At 37.2% G+C, this 7428-nt stretch overlaps 1 non-coding gene across 1 annotated transcript; it reads right to left on the bottom strand.

Annotated features, from left to right (window-relative positions):
* Positions 1–3975: 3975 nt before the first annotated feature.
* LOC112541420 (U1 spliceosomal RNA) lies at positions 3976–4139 on the bottom strand. The gene has a single exon (XR_003085409.1). It is a non-coding gene; the product is annotated as a U1 spliceosomal RNA (small nuclear RNA).
* Positions 4140–7428: the final 3289 nt, after the last annotated feature.

Here is a 7428-nt window from a genome sequence, read left to right as displayed (position 1 = left end):
AACCCACTATATATGTAGGGTTAGCTGCTGCAAAGCCTTGCTGCAAATTCAACAGCATTTATTACCACATTTTAGATTTGCAAACTTTTATTGCTGGTTGACTTCCATCTATAACAATCCAATTGCAACCAAATATGTGGTCCGTTCCTGAATTTTACAGTTGCAGATGGATAAAGCTATTTTCACGTTTGTTTGCTTTTTATAAGAGCTTCCAAAATTTTTAAATTTCTTCATGAACAGGATGAGATGTTTGAATACTAGATGTGGGAGAAAGTGCTACTTCCAGTTTCTGCCCTTCTGCCATTTGTATTTCAGAGGGTAAGATTTGTATCAGAAGACCAATATTCCAAAATAAATACTTTCTAATTAACATATATTTTGATTTTACCTACCAAAACTGATTTTGCCTTTTGTCGTCTCAACAATCCAACTCCAAATAATTTCTTCAAGGATTCTGTCTTGTTTAAAACACACTTGAAATTAGAATTTCACAGTGAACAACAATGTATAATACATATCTGCATTGTTCTTTTGGTCATTTTTTTCTCAGAAAAAAAAATCTATAAATACTCACCAGAGACCTTTTAAATCTTGCAATACAATCTCCTCTGTGAGCTTGTTAAAAGAAAATAAACAGTTCCAATGCATTAACTCAGTATAGCTGCTGAACTATAAAAACAAAAGAAAGAAAAAAAAAAGAAAAAAGAAAATAAAAGCAAATGCAGGCTTTTAAAACACAAAAATAAACTCAAAATAGAATGCATATGTGGCATGGTAAAAAAAATATATTGTGACATTATTGGATTAACAGAAGAAGGCCAACTTGTATAGTATGTCTGAAGATTCTGGTGCAACCAAAAAGCTCATTAGATATACAAAAACTAGTTTGACATTTCTTGGTAAGCCTACTTCATTGAAATCTGAGGAGGAAGTGAGATAACTCCCAGTGTTATTTTATCCCTCTTGGATATTTCCTCAACTATTCCTCCCACCCTTGGAGACAAGAAAATGTCAAAAAGAATGTTTCTGTGAGGATACAAAAACATCCTGCTGTAAAACAAGGTAATGAACTTTTGGTTACCACCAACACTCCACAGGTTATAGCAGCTGGAAGTTTTGGTTCAACAATACATTGGGGGTCATAAGTCTCCAATCCTGATCTAAAGAATGGGATGATTGGGAAAAGTGGCCAACAGCGATGATCTTCCCTTGCCTTTCTCTCTCCATCTCCTCCTTCTGCCAGTACAAATTTGAGCTATTATTATTGAATCTCCCTGGAATGGAACAACTGCATAATGTGCACCTTGCCAAGTTGTTCACAAGATACGGAACAAAAGCTGAGATCAGTGTTGCAAAGATGTTGCCCTTGGAGGATAAATGTTCTGAAAATAGACTGCTAGCCTTCAGGAAGAAGGCAAACAGCAGAAAGGCAACCAGTTTATGTTGGAACTGACTGTGGGTTTTTGCCTTAGGAGAAAATGTGAATTTGAAGGGTTCTGTCAGTATTTTGAATAAAGTTTTTAAGAGGTGAATTGCACCAAACAAGGACATTTGGAACATCTCCACTTATTGTGGTTTTTTGCATGCACAATAAATGAACACGCTTCTTAAAAAAAACTGCTTAATAATATTTCTGCGGTGGTATATTACATGACTCTGATTTTGCTTTAATTGAGCTAAAATGTGAAGTGCAATCCTTAAGAAAAATGTGTCTATTATGGAGAGTACAACCAAATGTTAGAATAGCTGTCCATCTGCATTAGAAAACTGTTTCCTGTCTGCAAGATTTCAGCAAGTAAAACTGACAACTGTTGTTTTAGTCTCGCCAATTTCTCACTCAATAACCTTTCTTTATTTGACATCAATTGTCAATCAGTATGTCAAAAATATACATTTCTATAAAATACTATATTTTCCATTATTGTCAAATATGTCTAAGGAATCGGGTAGTTGTGTCATCCCAAGGCACTACAATTTCTTTGATTTCTATGGCTTAAAAGTATATAGAGAGAGGCACCTAGAATTAATTTTTCAGGGAGATTTGGCCTATTGTATGTTTTTGCAAGCATCTGAGCTTGGTAGGGAGAATATATATACACTAAGGTCTGATAAAGCATGCAAGTAGGTTGAGCATCTGAATGGTGCCATCTTATGGATTATATTATTTATTTCTATTACAGAGCAGTGATAGTTCCCATCTTTGGGGATAGCTGGGTAGGTTGTGAACGTCTGGGTATAGCCAATTGGAAGCTGGGCAAATGGTGTCTTTGTGGCTTATAAGGAATAGTAAGAAGGTGAGAATGCAATTTCAGAGCTTGTTTGGAACTTGGAAACTCTGCTGTAGCATTTATGTTGGACTGGAGTATTAGAGCTGTTGCAATTTTGTAAACTTGCATTATCTCAGAATCGTAACCTGTAACTGCATAGTTGTTGACATTATTTTTCCTGTTCATTTTTTTTCCCTCCCTCTTTTTCTATGTCTGATTTCATAGCCTATTTCACAACTTTCAAGAAAGAAAAGAGAAATGTCTTTGTGATGGGTTTGCATCTACTTTTAACATTGTCAGATGTCATATATATTTGAAATCTGCATCATTTTTGTCTTTGTATTTCAAATAAACAGAGTTAGAAAGAGCTATCACGTCTAACCTCTTGCTCATTGGGGAACTGATCACGGTCACACACAGCGGAGTCTGCCGGTGGAATCAAAGAGGTCAGAATGATATAAGCAGTGTACCACAACATTGCAATACAAGACCACTGTACTGGTATGTGAGACAGACTTTGGGAGAAGAGATGCTGTATAGGGAACAGATAGATAAGAGAGGACATAGCCCACAGCTGGATAGCGGGTGGAGCAAAAGGCTCAGCAGGGACCCTCCCTAGCTACTTGATCTGTAAAGAAGGCAGCAGGAGAATTTGTACTTTCAGACTTGCAAGATTGATGTCAGCTTTCCCAGGTAGACCAGACAGGAAACATGACAAGATGAGCTAATTCTACTTTATTATAAGGCTATGTTAACAGAATCTTGCAAATCTGAAAGTACAAATCTCCTGCAGTCTTCTTTACAGCCTGAAAAGCTAGGGAGGGTCCCTTCTGAGCCTCTTGCTCCACCCATTATGCAGCTGCCCTCTCTTATCTGACCCTCCCTAGGTAGCATCTCTTCCCCCCAACTCCCCAAGTAATTCTCACATGCCATTACAGCCACTCTTTTCTGCATGCATCATGACATTGCATGGATGCTTGAAACATATGGATACCTTTGTAAGTGATTACAACTTTACAACTTACCATGGCTATTTTTGCATAATATACTCAAGTATCTAGGAGCAACTGTGTAAAGAAAAAGAAAATGGTTAAAACTTTTGCTAAATCATTTATATTCATCTTGGATCTGAAACAAGCTGTTGCTGAGAACCAGAACAGAGAATGAACAGCTAACTTTTAACAGTAACTGAGATATCAATATTGCACTGTCTGAACAAGGACAGTTCAGTAATAACCAGCAAAGATGTGCATTTCCTGGGGTGGGGTGGGGTGGGGGGAGCAGTCAAAGTGATACAAGTAGATATTTGACCTTGGCTTTCTCATGATTTTTTTTTTTTTAATTTAGACTCCATGACGACCATTCTTTTGCCATTTTGTCAATATTAGCCTTTAAAATCCCTTACAGAATCTAATAACGATAAGCCATCCTCCAAAGTATTATTGAAGAATTTCTGATGCTCCTAGAAATCTTACAGGAAATGGCATCTCCAATTTATACGTCCAAATAATTTCAAGACATGATCTGCAGATAGCTATATCCTGTATATTGGAGAATGTTGTTGTTGTTCCAATGGATAATCTTTCAATCGCAAGAATCTGATTTTAAATGTCCAGTGAGGGTTTTTGGGTACACAAAGTTTTTATAAATAAAGTTCACCAAGGTACTTTGGTATTTTCCATCTCTTCCCCCTCCCCTCTTTCTTTTTGAGGGAAAAGCACAAATATGGTCCCCCATTGCCACAAATTATGCACTCAAGTTTCCTGCGTTTAAGGAAATTGCAGGGGTTAGCACACCCAGAGTGTAATGGATGAGCCTCACCCTTGGAAACTCAACTTTGCAATCATTGTATCTCCCCTGCCAGATCAAGGTTTTTTTTTTTAACCCTCCCTCAAAGAAAGATATTGCACCTAAAATCTGCATAACTTTTCTAACCTTCAAAGCTACTGTGAATGCCCAAGCCATGTTTTCAAATCTCTTTTAACATTTACAACCTAGGAAGCATGCAAAAATAAAATTATGCCTGCTGAGGAAAAATATATTTCGGTTTCAAAGGACGTACAAACATTTAACCAAATAGCTCTGCCTTAGCCAAAAGAAAAGAACCGAGCAAGGCTAACAAAAGTACACATTGCAAACGTTTTCTTTTCATGCCAGGGTAAGATCTGGGGGCTTTGAATACATCTTTATTATTTACAGTGCAGTTTGGTTCACTACAATAGATGGAGTTTGGCATTCACTGCTGTTTGTGTGTTATGGTTGCCTCAGAAACACAGGACAGGCTGCTGAATTTACTTTCCTGTGGCTCCAACTTTCAATAGTCCTATTCATGGATGTTGATAGGTGAGCTCAAAGTCAGAAAAGGAAGTCGTCTGGTTTTGTGAGCTCCAGTTCTGTTCTTTGCTGGAGCTGATGGAATGTACATGAGATTTGAATGTGTGCTTCCCTGACACTGGAAATCTGCTATCCTAATGTCTCTCAGCTCAGTGTAGGATTCCACCTTAAGGGAAATGACATCCACTTTCTTATGAAGGTGTTATTTTCTTCTAGGGTAGCACTTAAAAAACATTAGCTAAACCCCATGAATTATAATCTGTTTGCTTAAAAGAGTGAAAGAGCTAGATTTCTTCCAGCTTATGGTACAAACCCATCTTATCTGAATAGCTGAATTATTTTGTCTATAGACTGAGACTTTATGTTTGCAAAATTCTATCACATACTTTCAGTGAGTTCATACAGTCACTTCTGTAATTTATGGGACTTCCAGATGAGGTGAGGATCCAACAAGGATCTGTAGCTATAATCATTGATTGATTGGTTGATTACGTGCCATCAAGTTATTGTTGACTCTTAATGATCACATAGATAGATAGACTTCTTCATAAAGTTATAACAATACATCTGTTCAATTTCTGTACTGTGATGTTGGTTAAAATGAGCTAGCGCTGAATGTCTGGCAGCTCCCTGCATGTAAACATATCCTGCCTTTATAACATCCTCATTTCCAAGAAGATTTAAAAGAGTCACTCCAGAATAATACTGAGTGGGCTGGAAACTGGAATCAGGTTTGGGGTGGAAAGGCTGTTTTCAAAAGAAGCTTGTAATGCAGTGTGTGGAAAGCTTCCATGTTTTTGAAGGAAGAGAAGATAAGACAAGATGAGATGCTGGGGCAACTGAGAGTAACGAGGAAGTAAGTATTATTAAACTTGAGGAATGTTGCTAGGAAGAAGAAGAAGAAGAAGAAGAAGAAGAAGAAGAAGAAGAAGAAGAAGAAGAAGAAGAAGAAGAAGAAGAAGAAGAAGAAGAAGAAGAAGAAGAAGAAGAAGAAACTGTGTGTTGCAGCTGTGTCTTTACTGTTAGAGCCAACTTCATCAGTTACAGTACTGACTTACCCTGGTTCTCACATTCTTGGCTGAATAAAGGCCAAGTTGCTGTATGATTTTTCCTGCTTGCTTGTTCATTCACTGCTTTGTTTATTGTGTTAGATTTATATCCTGCTTTTCCATAAGAGCCCAAGACAATGTACACACCACAGCCTCCTCCATTCTTTCCCTCTATATAACTACAAGTCTGTAAGATAGATTGGGCTGTGAGAGAGTGACTGACCCAAAGTTGCCCACTGAGATTCCATGGTTAATGGCAGACCTGAATTTTGGTTTCTCCTGATCTTAACCGCTCTACCATTTTGCCTCACTTTCAGGCTTCCAACGCTGGTGCTTATCTCCCAACTGTCCCCTTATCTGGTTGTTTTGTTATTTTGTTTCCTCTTCTGTTTTTACACAGGTTATTGGCTGGTAAAGTCCTTGACTCATATCACTCAGAAATGTGTCCATAATAACGAAATGTGTTCACCTTTTTAGTCATGCAAGCAACAGCCATGGAATTTCCAGAGCCATGTCTGTTTATATGATCCTCCTGCACTCTTGCACATAACTTTCTAGGAATTCAGCCTTGCACGTACTTTGGATGTTAACTTTTCATAAAACAGGGAGCAAATTTGCATCGGGAATGAATATTCCTGAAAATAATGACACTCTTTCTTTAATGTACAGATGGTTTCTTAGTTATTTTTACCTTGTTAAATGAGCTTTTAATGGACAACATTAAAGAAGAGAGTGTCTTACTGTTATTTTTCTTTTTTAAAAAGCGCTTGATCGTTTTCTCTACAAAGTTTCAAAATGATGAATTCATTATTACTGCCACTTATGAACAGGCAGATGTTAGACAAACAGAAAATAATAGAGAGATGGGAAATGTGCGCTACATCTTTTTCATATGGATACTGATTAAAATTCACAGGAAGAATTAGCTTTTTTTTTTTAAACCCACCCTTGTTAATAGCAAGCATCCTGCCTTCCTCTGAGCAATTGCTTCCAAAAACATGAGTTAGGATTAGTTGACATGAAAGGAATTCAGACTCCTGACAGTATTACATCTTCAGATCCCAATGACCACACACACACAAAGGGTTTTTATTGACTGTACTGCTTCTATCGCCATGGCACCCAGTCCTAATTAAAATGTTGGAGGTAGGGGAGGTGTAAAACTGGGAAATTTGCAGAAGAAATAAAGCCCTGCCATAACCCACAAGATTTCCAGATTTCAGAATCTGTCACAATGCTAAAACAAAACAAAACAGGGAGAGGGAGAGAGAGAGAGAGAGAGAGAGAGAGAGAGAGAGAGAACCAATTGCCAGAGAATCCTACGTTTTGTTCTGTATTATTTATATTTATAAGAAATAGTGAAACCTAGATATCGGCATTATTAACAGATAAGTTTCCCCTACACACACTGGAAAACCATAGAAGCATTGTTTTCATATATATAGTTTCTTCTGGATTTTGTAAGCCATCCAGAGTCCAATGGAATGGCTATAAGAAATATAATAAATGAAATTAAATAGAAGCGATTCAAGTGATGTCTTAATACAGGAAAATTTGAGATTTATAAAAACAGCTTACTGTGTTAATGAAAAGGTAATCTAAAAATGGTCATTATTTTAGGATTCGGAATGCCTCTTCCCCCCATGTTATGGTGACACCTGTGCTTTTGCTATTGTTCTATATTTGAATGTTTTTGTTTTTTAAGAACAACAAAGAAAGCATTTTCGTTTGGAGTCAGCATGGAAGCTATTCACTGATCCCTAAGCTAAAATGATCCC

The sequence above is a fragment of the Python bivittatus genome, unplaced genomic scaffold, assembly GCF_059951505.1.
Source record: "Python bivittatus isolate LINGU-HERP-01145 unplaced genomic scaffold, Pbiv_v1 ctg000960_np1212, whole genome shotgun sequence".
NCBI classification, from domain to species: Eukaryota; Metazoa; Chordata; class Lepidosauria; order Squamata; family Pythonidae; genus Python; species Python bivittatus.
This window is presented reverse-complemented; position numbering and strand designations above follow the sequence as displayed.